This window comes from Macaca thibetana, chromosome 7 (genome assembly GCF_024542745.1).
Source record: "Macaca thibetana thibetana isolate TM-01 chromosome 7, ASM2454274v1, whole genome shotgun sequence".
NCBI lineage: Eukaryota > Metazoa > Chordata > Mammalia > Primates > Cercopithecidae > Macaca > Macaca thibetana.
In genome coordinates, this window is record NC_065584.1 from 156,005,723 (window position 1) to 156,025,574 (window position 19,852).

General features: G+C 44.6%; 1 protein-coding gene across 1 annotated transcript in view; it reads left to right on the forward strand.

Annotated features, from left to right (window-relative positions):
- Positions 1 to 19,852, forward strand: part of THSD4 (thrombospondin type 1 domain containing 4) — a 686,742-nt gene that overhangs the window by 221,263 nt on the left and 445,627 nt on the right. The gene's annotated exons all lie outside the window — the stretch shown is intronic.

The following is a 19,852-nucleotide window of genomic DNA, read 5'->3' on the forward strand; positions in this document are numbered from 1 at the left end:
CTCACAAATGGGGAAACGGAGTTAAAGGACTTCTTCAAAATCCTAGCTTTGAAACCAACATTCGACTACCACAGAACCCTTTCTCTAAGAGGTGGACGTCGGCAGCTTTCTAGATGAACCGGTCACAGAAGAATTTGGGGATTCAGCGTGAGAGTATGTGAAGCCTCTGGCACATTTTCTGAGTGCTTACTAAACATCCAGTACAGTCAGCTCTCATTTTTGTTATTTTTATCATTGTTCATGTCATTTTCTCATTCCCCAGCTCTGGGGGCAGTTGATGCAAGGCTGTCACCCAGGATCCATGGAGAATCCACAAGGGCCAAATAATGCTGAAACTGGCATTGACCAAAGCTGCGGCCAACTACCAGCCCATCAAGGCAAATGACTCAGCTTGCCAGTGTCTGACCCAAGCCTAGGAGAAGAAACAAAACACTCTCCCTCTCTCTCGTTCTTTGAAAGTAAGCCCTCAGCCTGATCTGTTTGTTGCAGGGTAGACCTGTGGCCCTCATAGCGCTCAGAACTGTCAGCAGAACTTCTTCACTGGAAGAAGGAAGACGCACATCTTTCATGGAATTTGTGCCGTCTATCTGGGACAAAGGGGGAATCTGTTACAAAATCTGCTTTTTGAAGCTGCACATTCAGAAACAGATTATGGCTAAGTGACACACTGGAACAGATGGGCCAGGGCTGTGCTGGATTTGAAAAAGGCCCTCCTTCCTGAGCAGAATTAATGGAGCTCAGGTCCGGGGAGGGTGAGCGCACTCTTGGCAGGCAGCTGTCTTGTGTGACTTGTGCTGCACTCGTCTGTGAATCATGTTGGATCTGAGAAATGAGTCTTGAATCCTGGGTCATGTTAGCATCAGAATCATCTTCTATTAATTACACGAGACAATACATGTGAGGTGCTTAGAGCAGTGCCTGGAACACAGCTCATGTTCAGGAAATGCAAATACTTGTCAGCATCAGCAACAACTTCTGCTTTTAGTTGAGGGCTCTTTTCTTAAATCAGTATTGTGGGCTTTGAGATGGTATTTCAAGGAAACAGAATTTCCTACTCTCTTTAGGACTTGAGCCAAGTACCCCCAACCTCCCTCCAACCCCTCCCAACAAAATGCACAGATTTAAATTTTTCTTTTCAGAATCTTTATCCCTTAGAACCTAGACTTCTAGAATGACAAATATATTTAATATGGTTTTACAGAGTTTGTCTGGACCCCTTTTTGAGGAGAATTCTGGGGCTGATTTCAGGCCCGGAGGAAAAGGATATAGTGATTGATTAGTGATGTCTTTCATGGGTGCGAGAGAAGGGTGGGGGGTATGTGTGCCATGCTTTTACCATCTCTAAACGAACTTCAAGGCCCAACTTCCTCGATGAAGATGAATGCAAGGCTTATTTCCGAAGATGATGCCACTCAGGAGAGCAGCTGAGACCTCAACAGCTGTTTATCTTCCCAGTCATGTTTCTGGTTTCTGGCTGTTTCTTTTAACAAGAGGTCAGTGACTGAGGGCTCCTCTACATCTGCAGGGAGTTTCCTGCAGAATTAGGATGTGTAAAATAAACCCACAAAATCAAAGGCCCAAACAGATGCTGGAGATTATTTCGCACTTAAGGTCATCCTTCTTGTAGAAGGGCATAGGGGTGGGTTGTGGGGGAATGATGTGGAAGGCCAAACCTGAGGGGCTGGACTGCAGCAGAACACAGTCAATGAAAAAAAAAATCTCAATCATTGGGGAGAGATCACCTTGGTGGATGGCCTTTCGCATTGCAATCCATTAGGGAGAGGAAATACAGTGATGGAGGCCATCCTGTGCTCAGCCAACACATGTGAGGTGAGGCATGTTCACACACTGTCTCCCTCTCCCCACAAAATGCTCAAGCTTCTAGAATGTTTTTAATCAAGTAAGGGATTTAGGGCAGTGTTTTTCAACGTCTAGAATAAAAATAAATGTTACAGCCTTGGTCTGAGTCGTGAGGGCCCAATGATACAGGGAAGGAAGTGGTAGATAACAAATACATTAATACCGTTTATTATGAGTTTATAATATTTTGTTAAATCTGAAATTCAGTTGTCATTTAAACAGAAGCGATTCAAATTCAAGTTATAGAAAAGTTAAAATTTCTAATTAGCAATATTTAAAGCAAGGAATTTTATACTTTATCATTTTAACAGTTAAGAAAAAAAAGTAATCTGGGTGTGATTGTTTTTCTTAAAGTTGAAGATCAGTATCCAGAATGTTTGGAGTTATCACTGGTCATGAATTATATTCCACGTGAAACCATATCTGAGTTTGTTTTGAAGTACCACATGTTCAAAGAAATAACTCTCACTGAATTAGACTTTTTAAGAGACATAAAGTATTACATTTCTGTAAGTGGTGCTTTCCAAACCCAAATCTAAAAATTTATCATTTCTGTTCCTTAAAGTATCATTTTAATTTATGACTTATTTCCCCTTATTTGGCAATTCGGATACAGTGTCTGAAGCAGTAAATGGATTTACCCCAATCTAATTTTTCTATAAGAAGTAAGAGAGAGTCTAAGAATGACATGCAACCCTGTCAAACCTGTCAAAATGAGCTAGACTTTCACACTTTCACTAGTGGAAAATGCTGTTCATTCATGTCAATGGAAGGTAACTTTGATCACATTTTAGTACATGCCTTAGGATGGCAACGGGCAGTATTTGCAAGGCACAGTTTACTTGAGGGCCTTCCAGTCCTTGGGCTAAATCAGAGAGAGAGAGACGGGGGAGAGGGAGTGTGTGCGTGCATGCACGTGCTTTGTTTTGGAGAGAAGTGAGAGGCGAGGAGGAAAGAGGACTGTAATGATGTAGTGACCGCCCTGGTCCTGGGCTAGACTGAGGAAGCCTGTGCATGTGGATGTATCTTAGTTGGGTACAACACTAACAACATGAAGTGGTCATTTTCCAACCCAAGAACTGTAAGGGGTGGTAGTGGCTGCAGCAGTCAGGCCGAGGTACGGTCTGGAGTGGCCCCACCTGGACACACAACATGTGGCTGCATTCCAGTCCAGGGGGACCCAGAGTAGAGCCAGGCCCAGTGCCCCTGTGGGAGCCAGGAGTGAAAAGTGGGCAGAGCCCAAGGCAGTGGGAGGAAACCTGCCCCTGTAGGGCTTGGTGCTCCTTACTCAGTGTTTCAGCCCAGGAGAAAAACCACAAATACTTGCCTTGTGAGCCAAACCCTAGCTTAACAAGGATCAGCTAGTTAACATGTAAAAAGTTGTCCTAAATGGAAACTGGATAAACAGGTCTGACCTGATAAATAGCTAAATGTTTCCCAGTCAGAGATGGGATGAGAGAGGCCTTGGACATTCTGGCCCACAGGTAATTTATTATGCAAATTCTTGTTGGGCTCTGGGAGGTTCTCAGGAACTTGGGCCCTGGGAGAGATGGCCCCTCAGCCAGGCTGGAAGATGAGGCTATGCCTGCAGACTTGAGGAGGGCCTTTGCATACCCCAGGTGAACCTAGTAGAGGCTGAGGCCACAGGAGACGTTCCCAGCAGGCTTGAGTGAAGGTTAGGAAAAAGATTTCTGCATGCAGTGTGATGTAGGCAGAATGGGCAATTTGAAGGTCAAATGGGGCTCTCATTTACGAATGACTGTGGGCAACTTTCTGGTCTTTCCAGCCTCAGCCCCTTCCCTGTGTAAACTGGTGGAACTGGTAAGTTCCTGGAAGGATTATGAAGATTAATTAGGAAAATGTATGTAAAATGCCTAGTTGTACCTAGAAAAGAATTGTGCTCGTATTTTTCTTCCCTGTTCTATCATTAAACTGTTCCCCCAGCAATGCCCCAAAAATCTTATCTGCTTATTTATCTCTAAGAGCTAGGTTCAAAATATGGGTTCAAACACTGAAGAATCAGAAGTTTGAGCTTTGAATCCTGAAGTTTCCCTAATTAGCTGTGTGACCTTGAGCCAATCCCACAGTCTTGGCATCCCATGAAATGGGAGGATTCTCCAGGTGATGACTCAGACCCCCCCAACCGCCAGCCCCACTCTGAGCTTCTTCCCAAACACTCAGCAGTAGGACAGGAGGATCTGAAAGCAAGGGGTCTGCTTCATGTAGCATGAAAAGCTCTTTGGACCTGAGTCTGAACACTTAATAGATATCAGGGAGGTTCACATTGCTCCAGTTCATACTCGCGCGTGGATCCTAGAATCGGGCCATGAGGTAATGCCGAGAGTATGTGAACTGTTATAAATTAATGCACTGTTCTACTCTGCAGTGAGGTTCTTTCGGCTCTGATTTCTCCTTTTATGGTGTCTTTAGAGACAGGCAGGAGGTTAGGAGGTAGTTGAGGAGTTACAAACACGCGTATTCACTGTATCGGGGCTGGAGCTTAGCTTTTGTTTTTGAGTTAGTTCTGTTGTTTGGGTTTGGTTAATCTGTGCCTGAACATTGAGATTATTAGAAGGAAAAGATACCCTTAACTGGCCTCTTGCAGTAACAGACACTTGGTGGGAGGTAAGAGAAGGGGGAAATGGGACAAGGGAGAAAAGACCTTCCAACTCAACCCAACCGAGTGGACCTATGAAAGACTGAAATCTCCAGTTTGATGTAGCCAGAACTGAGGTCAGGGTCTGGCCATTGTCTGGAAAACAGAGTTGGAGTTCTGGGGCTGTCAGTGAAGAGCTGTCTGTCCTAAAGATCACCTCTGTTCCTATAGAAATAGGCGCCTGAGTGACCAGTGTTTACAGGATAAAAGCAGGCTCCTTGCAGGGCATCACACTGTGTCTTGCTCCAGCCACTGGCCATCTCTGCAGCCTCATCTCTTCTCAGGCCATTTTGACCTGACCTCACCTGCCCCCAGATCTTTTTGTTAGCTTTGTGTTCTGTGCTTAAGATGTCACTGCCTCTGGGCTCTTCATAGCATTTTAGCATTCTTATTATGTTTTATCTCCATTAAACTTTTTTAATGTTCTATGCTGGGTTTTTTGCATTTTTTGCCTCTGTCTACCCAAACTGTTACTTCTGCCTGGGCCTCCCTTTGATTGATGTTTTTAATCCAGAAATACTCCTACTCATCCTTCCAAACCCCTTATTAAGTTTAATGACTCTTAGGGAATCTTTGCCGACCCTCTCAGATATTTAATTATCCCCTCCCCCCACCGTCACCTCTGTACTTTGCACAAATGTCCCATGAAACTGATCACAGTGCATTACTTTATATTTTTTTACTTGCCTTGTCACTAACAATATCACCTTATTAAAAATGAGAGCCGCCAGGCACGGTGGCTCAAGCCTGTAATCCCAGCACTTTGGGAGGCCGAGGCGGGCGGATCACAAGGTCAGGAGATCGAGACCACAGTGAAACCCCGTCTCTACTAAAAATACAAAAAATTAGCCGGGCGCGGTGGCGGGCGCCTGTAGTCCCAGCTACTCAGGAGGCTGAGGCAGGAGAATGGCGTGAACCCAGGAGGCGGAGCTTGCAGTGAGCCGAGATCGCGCCACTGCACTCCAGCCTGGGCAACAGCGTGAGACTCCGTCTCAAAAAAAAAAAAAAAAAAAATGAGAGCCATACATTATTTATTATAGATGAGGTATGGGGTGTAGTGTTAAAGAGATGGGTTGCCTCCATTGAAATCGCAGCACTACCTAGTGTGGTAGGAACTTCTCTACCATAACTTGAGGTAAGTTCTTAACCTCCCTGTGCCTCAGTTTCCTAATCTCTAAAATTGAAATAATAAAGTAGCTACCTCATAGGGATGTTATGAGGATTAAATGGTAAATATGTGTAAAGCAGATAAGTGTTCAGTAGTTCTTAACTCTTTTTTTTTTTTTTTTTTTTTTTTTGTTGATGAGTCTCACTCTGTCACCCAGGCTAGAGTGCAGTGGCACTATCTCCGCTCACTGCAACCTCTGCCTCCTGGGTTCAAGCAATTCTCCTGCCTCAGCCTCCCGAGTAGCTGAAATTACAGGCGCACGCCACCATGCCCAGCTAATTTTTGTATTTTTAGTAGAGACGGGCTTTTGTCATGTTGTCCAGGCTCGTCTCAAACTCCTGACCTCAGGTGATCCACCTGCCTTGCCCTCCCAAAGTGTTGGGATTACAGACATGAGCCACTGCGCCTGGCCAAGTCTTAGTTATTCTTGGTGTTGATCTGAATTTCTAGGCTTCATTTACTGCATTTGGACCTTAACACTTTGTCAGTAGATGTTTGCAGATTGGGTTTGTATTGTGTGTCTCTCTGACTGGACCCTGTGCTTGCTCAGGCAGCGTGTGGGTACACCTGCTCGTTGGCATACACTTTGGCTTCACATCTCGCCAGGATGGGTCTCTCATCCCCATTTCATAGATGAAGAACTTGAGGCTCAGAGAGGTTGAAGGACTTGTTGAAAGTCACTTTAAAGACCAGAATATGGTAGAAGTCCTGGAACTGAGTGGGAGCTTAGACCAGTGCTTCCAAAATGCCATCCACCCTGTAGCTTTAAGGCTCTGGCCTGTCAAACCAAATCCTTGAGGGATGAGCTGGACAAGCCAGGCTGTGTGGCCCGTGTCCCGCTGTGCTGGGAGCTCGCCCACCCTCTGGAGCTCCCTTGCTGTGACTGCCTTCCACTTCCCAGGCTGTCTTTTGTAGGTCTATGTTTGGGCCTTAACGAGCCATCCAGAGACTGTTTTTTTTCTTTTTCTGTTTTTCTTTTTTTTTTTGGAGACAGTTTCACTCTGTCATCCAGGCTGGAGTGCAGTGGCGCAATCTCTGCTCGCTGCGACCTCTGCCTCCTGGGTTCAAGCAATTCTCTTGTCTCAACCTCCTGAGTGGCTGAGATTATAGGTGCCCACCACCACACCTGCCTAATTTTTTTTTTTTTTTTTTTTTTTGAGACGGAGTCTAGCTCTGTCGCCCAGGCTGGAGTGCAATGGCCGGATCTCGGCTCACTGCAAACTCCGCCTCCCGGGTTTACGCCATTCTTTTGCCTCACCCTCCTACTAGAGACAGAGTTTTGCGATGTTAACCAGGGTAGTCTCAAACTCTTGAGCTCAGGTGATCCACCCGCCTCGGCCTCCCAAAATGCTGGGATTACAGGCGTGAGCCACCGTGCCAGGGCCCCAGAGATTTCTTTACATAAGCTTTCCCTGGGAGTTCACTTGTGAAAACGGGGTGGGAGAGTCTACACTGGTCCATAGAGTTCCTGAGGTAGATGTGCAGGTAATGGTCTCCTCATTGTTTCCCAAAGTGTTGCATTTCCTCTCTCCCATTTCTTTCTTCTTTTGTTGCCTTGCCTTTTCTTTTCTATCCTCTCTTTTCTCTCTCTTCCCTCTCTCTCCCCTTTCTTTTCTTCCCTTTTTCTCCTACCTCCCTCACAACCTTCTTTTCTTCCTTCCTTCCTTCCTTCCTTTCCTTTCATTTGGTTTATTTCCACCTACTAGGTTTTTATTATTTCATCTAGAATAATGACCTTAATGCTCTAACTTTTTTTTTCTCTAAAAGTAGCTTGTGTTCAATATAAAGTATTCAAACAATCCAATTGAAAGTCGAAAAGACAGTAAAAAACTACTCCACATCCCACCACAGAGGATTAACTCTTGTTAACAGTAGGTGAGGACAGCTGTCTTTAACAGTAGGTGGGGAGGGGTAGGATAAGTGGATTGAGGGGTGGACATGCAGATGCAGAAACCGATACATCCTTTGATTGATTGACTGAAACACTTTTTCATAAAAAAAAAAAAGCGGGGACAGTAGGTGTTACTTAATAACATCTACTAAATCCCATGTATTTCCTGGAGTTTAAAAATAACATAGCTGATGAGATTTTAAAATATGCTTTGGGAATCTGGAACAGAGAGAGTTTGTGTTATAGAGACTGCCACGGGAAGTGCACAGTACTCATGGTGCACATGATGCATAGAAGCAAGAAATGGGGGCCTGTGCTGGGCTTGCACCCTTGGTCCTCTGCCTGCAGACACTTGGAGAGCCTGAAGTCAAGAGGACAGCCTGAAAACAGGAGAGAAGAAACCACAGGGGTGCAGTCTCAGCGTGGGAGTCCCTCCCTCCTCTGACCCCCGCCTTGAGCTGACTGCCATGCAGGTTAATAGCTTTCACTCTGGGTTTCCTTGCCTCCTCCCCGCCGCCCGCCCCCCAGTGTTTCCTTCTGCCCCTGCCCTGGTGTGCTCTGGCAGGCACAGACCCTGCAGAGGGCTGCACAGTGGCCCTTGGGGACATTCCGTGGCTGCAGCCACTTTGGCTACTCTGACATGTTCGTCCTTGTTCTCCAGGCAGCTGTGTTGGAGGGGATGCCACTTCCGCCATGGACGGTGCCTGAAGCGGCCCTCCCCACCCCACAGCACCTGATGGGGGCCCTTGGATACCAACTAGATGTCTTCTTTCTTGTGGAGAATTCTCTTTTGAGGCCATTTGTGCCAGGCACACCCAGATCCTCAGAGACAGTCAACAAATGTTGAGCTTCAGAAGGTCTTTGAGTTCCCTGTTTGTGCCCAAGTTTTTCTGCTCTCTTCCTCCCCACTGGTCCATCTTGTGTACAGAAGGGTCTTAAGAGACAACCTTTGCCATATGCTAAAAGGTTCCATTTTACCCATATGCCAGGGCCTTTGTGCTTACTGGGCGTATGTTATCAGAGCTGGGAGGGAAAATCATTTCTTCTCTAGACAAACAAAGTCCACCCCTAAATGATCTGCCTTGACCAAGCCAGTGGCTCATGCCTGTAATCCCAACATTTTGGGAGGCAGAGGCGGAGGATCTCTTAAAGCCAGGAGTTCAAGACCAGCCTGGATAATATAGCAAGACCCTATCTCTAGTAGGTAGGTAGGTAGATAGATGGATATATTAGATATATAGAGATAGATGGATATGTTAGATGAATTCCATAGATTAGATAGACCCTGTTTCGATTGATTGATAGATATCAAATAGCCTGCCTTGCCCACTGTATTAGTTTCCAGGGGATGCCATAACAGATGACTGTAAACTTAGTGGTTTAAAACAACAGAAACTATTTTCTAACCATTTCAGAAGGAAGAAGTCCAAAGTCAAGGTGTCATCAGGGTTGGCTTCTTCTGGAGACTCTGAGGGTGAATCTTTCCTTTCCTCTTCCAGCTTCTGGTGGCACCCAGCAATCACTGTCCTTCCTTGACTTTTAGGCACGTCGCTCAAGCCTCTGCCTTTGTCTTCACGTGACCTTCTGCTCTGTGTGTTTCTGTTACTGAAATATCCCTGTGCTTTCCCTGTGCTTTTCTCTTATAAGGACACCTATTATTGGATTTAGGGCTGGCCTAAATCTAGGATAATCTCATCTCAGGATTTTTTTTTTTTTTTTTTTTTTTTTTGAGGCAGGGTGTTGCTCTGTTACCCAGGTTGGAGTGCAGTGGCAAAATGGCTCACTGCGGCCTCAGCCTCCCAGGCTCAGATGATCCTCCTACCTCAGGCTCCCGAGTAGCTGGGACTACAGGCACGCACCACCACACCCAGCTAATTTTTTGTATTTTGTGTAGAGACGGGGTCTCGCCATGTTGCCCAGACTGGTCTTAAACTCCTGGGCTCAAGCAGTCAGCCCACCTCAACCTCCCAAAGTGATGGGGGTGGGGGGTTACAAGCGTGAGCCACTGTACCCAGCCAGGATTCTTAATAACATCTGCAAAGATTCTAATTCCGAATAAAGTGATATGTGCAGATTCCAGGGTCAGGATTTGGGCGCATTTTGGGAGAAGGAGGGCACCATTCAGCTCACCACTTCCACCTTATGGAGCATTGACAACCTCTCCAAACATGTTTCATCTGCCTCAGGGAGCATACATGCAGGGGGCTGGCTGGATGCCTGCTCCATAGACCTCACATCCTTTATCCTTTGTGTTCTCCACAGTACTCAGCACTGAAACTAAGCATATCTTTGCTTCATGCCAAACATGCTAATTTAGGAAAAATAATAAATTGGGTGAAAATTTCTCTGGGCTCAAGGTAGGGGCATTCTTTCATAATCAGAAAAAAAAAAAATGTAGAAGCACCAAGTTGTATCATGAGCATTCACTAAGATTTCTTGTGCCTACTTCCATGGATGTACAAGGTCTACTCAACAAAAGTAGCCTTGGCAAACCAGCATCTTTGGGGCCGTGGGAAGGATTTTGAAAATGGTGTGCTCTCCATGTCTGTGTCTCAGGTCCAGCTCGTGAGATCTGCCAAGGTGGGAGATGCCCTTTAGGTATGATGGCAGAAAAGTGAGCCAAGAATTCTGAGTATGTGAGTGGTTATGTGGGAGACGGGTAGCAAGCACTGTGTGGGCAAAAGAGTCACAGAGAAAATCAAGAGACAAAGTCCAAAAGGAAACTGTTCTCAGGGTTCTTCATCTTTATCCTTAGTCCTTTCTTGGTGTAGCCTGGGTCTGTGACATTGGCTGTAATTATATATGTGATTTCTTGTTTCTGTATGGTGTGTTTTTGTTCTGTTTCAGTATGCAAGTGGTGGGGGGTGGAGGGGGTAGGGGGCAAAGGGAAGGATTGATTGTGAATAAGGAGGAGTTGTATACTAGTAGCCTGCCAGATAGAAAGGGCTTTTCAAGTGCCAGCAGCTCCCATCCTGGGCCAGAGGGTGTGTAGGAGGGAGTCTGATACCAGGGCAAGGTAGGGCCAAACGCACCCCGGGCTGCCTGTGAGAGGAGAGTGCTGACCTCTGTGATTGGCCCCTTTCTTCAAACAGAGCTGGTGCCGTCTGAAAGCAGATTAAGATTTTTTTTAACTTAAACAATTTGGATTTAGTAATAAATCACACATAACAAGAAATCTGGAGGTAGCCAGTCCGAGGGCTTGCTGATTTAGCAGCTCAACAATGGCACATCTCTGGGATGGCTTTCAGTGGCCTTTCCCTATTGGCAAAATGATTGTGACAGCTCCAGGCCTCAGCTTTGATGGGTAAATGTCTATGTCTGGTGGAAAGGAAGCACTTTTCCTTTAGGCAGTTGATACTAGAGAAGAACATCTTTCTAAGATGTCCCTAAAGACGTTCCCTTAGAGTACCTTGACCAGAATAAGCGAACGTAGTTCTTTAGGGGTTATTTTTTTTAATTATTTTACTTTGAAACCGTCTCAAACTTATAGTTAAAGCCCTGTACCAAGAGTTTTTTCGTTTTCGGACTTATCTGAGAGTAAGTTGCCAATGTGATACATTGCCACTCCCCCAGATTTCCTGTAAACAAAAAAATTCTCATAATCACAAAGCAGCCATCAGAATCAGGACATTCATGTTGATATATTGCTACCACCCAGTCCCCAAACATCATTCCAGTTTCACCAGTTGTCCTTAGTATCCCGATAATGTTCTTAGAGTGGAAGGATCTGATTCAGAATCACACACTGTATTTAGTTGTCACATGTCTTTGGCCTCCTTCAGCCTGGAAGTATTTCTTATTCCCTTGTTAACTTTCATGACTTGACCTTGACATGTTTGAAGAATATAAACCATTATTAGGTAGCGTGGCCCTCAGTTTGGGTGTGTCCATTGTTTCCTCATGATTAGATTCAGTTGATGAATGTTTGGCAGGAAAATCACAGAAGTGATGGGGTATTCTTATTGTATCCTATCATGTGATACAACTTGTCCATTTGTTCCTTTATTCAGCCATTTATTTGTATCAGCATGGACACATGGATTTCCCTTCTACTCAATGGGTTTTGAGCTGTTACCATTATTATTTACTTTGAAGCTCTGACTGCCCCATGTTTAGCTAGTGAGAGCCACTTTGGTCTGGCTTCAGTGTCTTTTCTGACACATCTCCATCACTCTTTGAGCACTTCCTCACTTTCAGGTATGACAAGATGTTCCAGGCTTGTATTGTGTTTTTCCAGACCCAGCCCTGGAATCAGCCATTTTTCCAAGGAGCCCTGGTCCATTTTTTTGGAGAATAGTATTTACAAGCCAAAATCTGGGAAATAAATTACCTGTTGCTCTTGTGGTGTTGCTGCTCCTAGATCCTTTCAGTCACAGAGCTGGGCAATATGTCTTATGTATATATGCACATATTTATTATGTGTGTATTAATTTATGTATTCATCTATATATTAAAAATTGTCAGTTCACACACATCTCAAATTCCAATATAGCATCATAAGTTCCGTTTTCATTTTCTTTTTTCTTTTTCTTTTTCTTTTTTTTTTTTTTTTTTTTTTTTTGAGACAGAATCTGGCTCTGTCACCCAGGCTGGAGTGCAGTGGCCGGATCTCAGCTCACTGCAAGCTCCGCCTCCCAGGTTTACGCCATTCTCCTGCCTCAGCCTCCCGAGTAGCTGGGACTACAGGCGCCTGCCACCTTGCCCGGCTAGTTTTTTGTATTTTTTAGTAGAGATGGGGTTTCACCGTGTTAGCCAGGATGGTCTCGATCTCCTGACCTCGTGATCCGCCCATCTCAGCCTCCCAAAGTGCTGGGATTACAGCCTTGGGCCACCGCGCCCGGCCTCTTTTTTTTTTTTGAGATAGAGTCTCACTCTGTTGCCCAGGCTAGAGTACAATGGTGCAATCTTGGCTCACTGCAACCTCTGCCTTCTGGGTTCAAGCAATTCTTCTGCTTCCACTTCCCGAGTAGCTGAGATTACAGGCACCCGCCACCACGCCTGGCTAATTTTTGTATTTTTAGTAGAGATGGGATTTCACCGTGCTGGCCAGGCTTGTCTCGAACTCCTGACCTCAGACGATCGCCCGCCTTGGTGTCCCAAAGTGCTGGGATTGCAGGTGTGAGCCACCGTGTCCAGCTCATTCTCATTTTCTCTTTTTCTATAGTTGTAACTCTCTTCTCTGGCCATGAGAAATCTAGATTCCATTATCTTTTATATTTTTACTATGTAATCCATCACCCTGAATGTAATCAATTTCACATCACCACTGTCCCCCTGCCCTATGTAGATGCCCAGTTAGCACCGTATCACCCTCCCCCATACATGGATGCCATCTCCCTGCACTAGGGCTCTGACACCTTGCCCTGGGTCACCCCATATGGACATCTCCCTTGCTTGGCTGCTGAACTCACACTTGTAAAGGCAAGAAGTTTGACTTTTCTTCACTTTCTATCTATATACATTTATTCATTCAAGCCTTTATGCCTTACTTGACTGATACCTTTAGTGTCCCATCGATTACCCTTCTTTTGGCAGGGATCTTCCTGGTCCTTTTTAGACTTGAGGCAGGTACAGGGGCTGCCATGGGGTTCTTATATACCTGTGCTGTCCAATGTGCTAGCCAGTAGTCCCATATCAAAATTTAAAATTCAGTTTCTCACTTCTGCTAGCTGTGTTTTTAGTGCTCAATAGCCCCATATGACTAGTGGCTACCATGTTGGACAGTGTAGTTATAGATTTCCATCATCACAGAAAGTTCTCTTATTCTCCTAACTTAACATTGATCCTTCCCTGACTTCACCTTAATTTTTCAGTGTTCAGATGATCAGCCGGACCATCCAAACACTCAGCAGTCCTTCATGCTAACTAGCCTGTCTCCATACCCACATAGTAACAATTTCACTAATCTCACCCCCTGCATACTCATTCCCAGTACCCGTGGGTCTATCCCTGTTGCCCCAGACCATCCATAATACATGATCTGCAAATGGAACAGAGTGTTTGAAACTCAGACTCTTTTGTAAAATCTTGGACATGTAGTTGCGATAAAATGAGAGTAGTCAAACTCCTGCTTGTCTGAGCTTTTGAAATGCTTGTTTTCAGGTCATCCCTGGGAATCTCAATTCCAGGTTGTCTTTTCAGCTCCTCAATACCCAACCCTTTTGTAGAGCCTCCTTCTCCAGACCAGTGCTTTTCAAACTTTAATGTGCAGAAGAACCACTGAAAACTGTTGTTAGAATGTGGGTTCTGATTCAGTAGGTCCATATGAACCTGTGATTCTGCATTTTAATGAAACTCAATTGATGCAGTCGTTGCTGCTCTGAGGACCATGCCAGCAGGCCCTGAATGTCTGTGATGTTGAAGCTCAGAATTGTCAACACTCCCCCTGCTTTTCCTTTGTCCTCCCTCAGAACACCTGCTCACCATGACCTTTATACATCCAGGTAAGTGTTGGTTTTCAACAGTGATACCTTGTGAGTCCATACTCTCGCAATGCCACCACTCCAGAAAACAGCTCAGAGCTTAGCTCTTAGTTGTATTCAGAGCCAGATTGAGCTGTGGAAGAGACAACTCTCTGTTTTATAGTCACATCTAATCTAATGGCTGTTGTAGTCTTTGATTAAAACTTATGCTTCCCAATACAAATTTTTGCTCCAGATTTGGTTCCAAAGGATACAACTGTTAGCAAAACCAAAATTTACCTGCTAAAGGATGAACACCTGTTACCACTGAGCTATTTAAAAGGAATGTGTCACTTGCTATGTAACTTCATTCTAACAAGGAGTTACATAAATGTTTTGAGACAGCAGCGTCTTTGGAGTAAGTGCCAAGCCTCCAGAGGAACACTGCTAAAGGGAAGCAGTGCTGTCATTTGGATATACAGGTTCTTGCATTTTTGTTATGAAATCTACTCTCCTTTAAAGTTACTCTTGTATTGTAATCTCTAGTTATCCATTCTGTATTTCAGACATAAATTCTCTTTTTCTGGGCCATGCTTCCTATCTGTGTACACAAGTCCACCCCATCTTCCAATATTTTGCCACGTGGAGTGGTAGGAAAACCACGACATAGGAGCAAGCTGACCCAGCTTCAAATCCCATTTCAATTCTTAGCAGTGAGATCATAGACAAATTTCTTCTCTGACCTTCAGCATTCTAATTAAAAACAAGGCTACTCTGAGTTACAGGGATTAAAGTAGATATATTGTATACAAAGGGTAAATCGGATACAGAAGTGGCCAGCCCAGAAAAGCACTGAAAATTGTTGTTTCCCTTTCTTATTTTTTTCTCTTTAGTATTAGTTACTTCTTTGCTTAATTCATTCCTTCTTCATTCACATGCGTACATTTGCACAATGTAGAAAACAAAGATGACAGGAGCCTGTTCACTTCTCCCCATGCTAGTCCATCTCCCTCTGCCCCTATCAACATGTCTTGAAGGTGTGGCCAGTGGCCGCTTGCATCACCTTTCTGTCTACCTAGCACCTGTCAGTGACCCCTGACCCCTGAGCACACGCCCTTAGCCTTGAGAAGCCTGTATTTTCCCTGCTGGGCTCACCTTTGGGAGGTAGCATTCCTGTCATCTCTTCACTGGATGGCCCTCTCACAGGTGAAAGTGGGTCACACCCAGCAGTAGCCAAAGACCGCTGTAGGAAGAGCAAGATTGCTGAGTTAGTTTTTGATTTTCTTTTGCTTTCATGTGTTTTGGAGAAATGGGATGAGGTTGCATGTGCTTAGGTTTGAGTTTGGGATGGGATAGTGGTCCTCACTCTTAGAGGCAGCGGGGGTTTGTAAGGGTAGCAGAGATTCAGTGTGGTCCCAGGGAAGGGGGAGCTGAAACACAGCTGGTCTCAGGAAGGAGGTGGAGGGCGAGAGGGAAAGACGGGGATGGTCCATTTCAGCAGAAGCAAAGGTTTCCAGTCCATTAATTTTAACGTAATGCAAATTGGTTTATGGAAGTGCTGACATGCTGTTATTTAAAAAGCATGAGTAGCATGATAATTAAATCTCCATCTATATTTTATTCTAGCACATTTATAGTGTATCCTTGCTCAGCTGGGGTGATAGATTTCCAGCCTTATAATTATATAAACTGCAAATTACAAAAAAAAAAAAAAAAGTGAATGTTCATGCCAAAAACAAGGTGGGATATATTAATGTAAACTTCATTAAGTTGAACTCAGCTTTGTCCTTGAGTATGACCACATTCACTCACTAAAAATATCTCAAAGTTATGCTTTTCAGCATATAACAAGAAGGGATATTGGTGTCTGTTTAATGTTCGTTTTTGGCACCTTCACTTTGAAGCACACATTCCTGGTGGGGAGCCCTAGAATTTAGTCATTCCCTGCTGAGCAGAGAAGTGGAACAGGAATGAACCCTTCACTGGGAATCAGGACCCCTGAGTTCTGCACCTGGGGCTGCCAGTGACCGCTTAAGTGACCTCCCCTCTGGCTCTCTGGCACATAAGGAACCAAGGTGTTGCAACTCCTAAAAGTGACTATTTTTTGACTTGAACTTTTATTTTTCTTTCTTCTTCGTTGCTTAAAATAAAAATCTCCCAACATAGCCCTTTATAAAACTCTGAAGTTTAATTTCCTTAATTTGAAAGAAATTCAGCTAGAAAGAATGGCCAACAAGCTTGAGCTGTCCATAGAAGTTTAGGAGGACGACGCAGAGGAGAGGAGGAGAGGTGAGCTGAGGCCTTGGGGGAGGGCACATGAAAAAATAACAGAGCTGAGAACAAGGGTGTGCCATCACCAGATTCGGGGCGTCTCCTGTGTGCAAGTGTATCATTCCAGGCAAACCACGTGGCCACACTTCCACACTTTTTATTGTATTAAGCTTGTTCATAACTCTTCTAAGAAACCTCACTGGCAGTGGCTGTTTTATTACCTTTCAGCTGACATGATAACGTGAGACCACTCAGGTCCCTGTGTTCAAGGTGCATAGTCAGACAAGTCTGTCAACACGCTGTGGTGGGAACAGCTTTGCATCGGTTGGGGCACCAATGACCTCTGTTTGGGAATTGCTTTCCAAGGCCAGCTGTGGTCCTGGGGTATCAGGTCAGTGGCTGGGGAACTGCCCTGGGGAGTAGCAGAAGTCCATCTGCATTCTGTGGGAAAACAGCCTCTGCACCAGAATTAAACATTGCATGGTAAATCAATCACAGGCCGTGAGCACTGCAAGAGGTTTTGGAGATCATCTGCTGCAAGCCTGTCTTTTGTAGAGCAGAGGCCCAAACCTAGCTAGTGAGGGGCAGGACCAATCTGATACCTGGTGCTGAGCTGAGCTTTCTGCATTTCTCACCATAATATGCCATATATCATGATTACAAAAGGAAAAGAAAAATCCCTTCTTTAGGGAAACTATACATATGGAAAACACACATGTACTACAGACCCTTAACCAACATTTCTTCTGTTGATTGATTTTAGCCTGTTTTTTCCTCTCAAATTATGGATTTCATCAGGCCTTCCGCCTTGCTGCATCTCCTAGCCATCTGCTTTTGAGTTTCTTCTTGTACACAAACTAAGCAAATCTTTTATAACCTCAAAATATCAAAATGCTTCTCACATGTGCTCTTTGCTTACATTATCTGTGGCAAGGCTTACGAGCTCTAGGACACAGCAATCTCCATTGTCTAATTGAGACTGTCACCAATGAATGGAGATGGTGTTTGCATGGCCTCTCTGCTGGGCTGGTGATGGTTCTCTATGGCTAGATTGGACTGAAAACAACATGGAAACAAGTTTCCTTTCTGCAACACTTCTCCCAACTTCGTCCATGCCTTTGCTTTTTGTCTCCCTACCCGCTTCCTGGGGCCATATAGATTCAGAAGTCAATTACCAAGTAATGGTAATGTGTTTACCCTTGTCTGCATTTAGGAAACCCACTACCTTCTGTCATTTGGCTTTACCAGGCACACTTTGCCTGCCCTGGTTCTCTTTGACACTCCTTGATACACTTGTGTAAAAGCCCCTCTGAAGAACCATGTCAACCCCGTACTCTCACATCTGTCCTTTTTGGCTTCCAAAGTGAGCCTTGTAATTAAACAAAAGAAAAGATTGCCATGTCAGTTTATTTTTGGCAGATTCGTGATTCCATCAGAGTGGATGCTTTCCTGTCCTCTTTGTCCTCTTTGTCTTTTAACATCCTTTCCCAACCAGGAACATGCTGAATGTTCATTTGGAAAGACTGAAGCTTCCAGGACCGTCACTTCTGGTGTTACTATTACGTGCAGTCCTCAGCCAGGTTAAGGTTTGATGATAGGTCCACAAGGCAAACTTCTGGCTGAAGACACATGGCCGGAGTTTATCCAAAGCCCTGATGATTGCCAACCATTCTCCTGAGAAGCAGACATGTTTCTTTCCCTGGCCAACAACTTTGTATGGAGATAAATTACAGGATGTTTCCCACGGTCATGGCCCTGTAACCAAGTAGCAGGCATTACTGTGTATGCTGGAACTGTTATGAGTGGAGTTAAAAAGTATAGGTCTTTAAAAACCAGGTAAATTGGAAAACGGTGGAACTTTACTAAAGCTTCTAGACACCCTAGGACTTGGAAAGGATTGGCTGATATGGTTAAGTTCATTTCAAATTTTAATTTTATTGAGAGCCTATGTTGTCAGTTAGGGATACAAATTTTAGACATATGAGTGCCATTCTCATAGAGCTCAGATACCAGGGGAAAAGAAATGAATAATTGTAACACAATGTCCTATGTGCCATGATTGAGGCTTATCCGTATTACTTTTATGAGCCCTGATGAAAGAAAAATGAATTCCAACCAGAGTCTTGGGAGGGACTAGAGGAAAGGCTAACATTTAAGCTGAGTCTTTTTTTTTTTTTTTTGAGACAGAGTCTCATGTTGTCGCCCAGGCTGGAGTGCAGTGGCGCAATCTCAGCTCACTGCAAGCTCCGCCTCCCGGGTTCACGCCATTCTCCTGCCTCAGCCTCCTGAGTAGCTGGGAGTACAGGCGCCCGCCACCGCGCCCGGCTAATTTTTTGTATTTTTAGTAGAGGTGGGGTTTCACTGTGGTCTCGATCTCCTGACCTTGTGATCCGCCCGCCTCAGCCTCCCAAAGTGCTGGGATTACAGGCGTGAGCCACCGCGCCTGGCCTTAAGCTGAGTCTTAATGGAATTGTCCACAGGGACATGGGTGGAAGAGCATTCTAGGAGAAGGGAGCATCATGAGCAATGGCTCAGAAGCCCAAAAGTTCTGGGAAGTGCTGCGTCATCCTTGAGACTGGTCCAGAGGTTGGGTAGGTGTGAGGATTGGGAGAGGAGGCTATAAAGGCTTTCCAAGGACCTTGCAGGCGATAACTCACATTCATTCAACACTATCTCATGTACCAGACACTTTTCTGAGCACTCTATACATGAGGCTTCATATAGTGATCATGCATCCCAGTCAGACTCTTCTGACAGCAACAGACGTTGACATGTGAAGCAGAAGCAATGTGCCACACTTTAAGCCTGCTTTATTTTCACCCAGGGATGTCACTTCGAGAACAGCAGTGTGGGATGAGGAACATATAATCTGTATGTGATACAACATCTTTAGCTGGTTTGGGCCCAATGTAATTGTTTGATAAATAAGCCACGTTGATAAAAATTATGTCCACTTTTTATTAGCAAACACTTAAATCTGATTGCAAAACAAACCATAATGTGATTCAGTTTTCAGTTTGCTTACTAGAGCAAGTCAGAGCAGATGAGAAAGAACACCTAAACTGTGGTTTCCTTTAAAGTACTTCAAAGGTGTTTTCTGAGTCTTTATATGATAAATTCTTACATCTGAGGGCCCTGACCCAGAAGGAGTCATTGATGAGCTTCCAGGGATCCAGGACACCCTTTATATTGTATACAAAATGTATTCTCTGTGAACACATTCCCATGTGCAGCTTTTCTGGAGAAGGCCCATGCTTTTATACAATTCTCAACAGAGTCGGTTAGCCCAAAGAAAGAGGAGCCAGGATTTATAGTTTATCTATAGAATGCACTGTCCCAACTATTTCAATGCCGGGATGAGAAAATCCCAGCTTGTTTGCATGGGAGGCATGGACTTAAGAATCAGACTTGGTGTTCAAATGCTGCCTCTGCCATTTGCTGTTTGTGTGACCTCTGAGCTTTAGTTCCCTCCTTTTTAAATGTGGGAAGTAATATGGGAACAGATAAGATTATTACACGTATGAGTGAAGAGAGCAGATGAGATTGCCAGGTGATTGAGGAAGGAAGACACTGAAGATAGAACCCTGAGGAACATCAGAATTTCA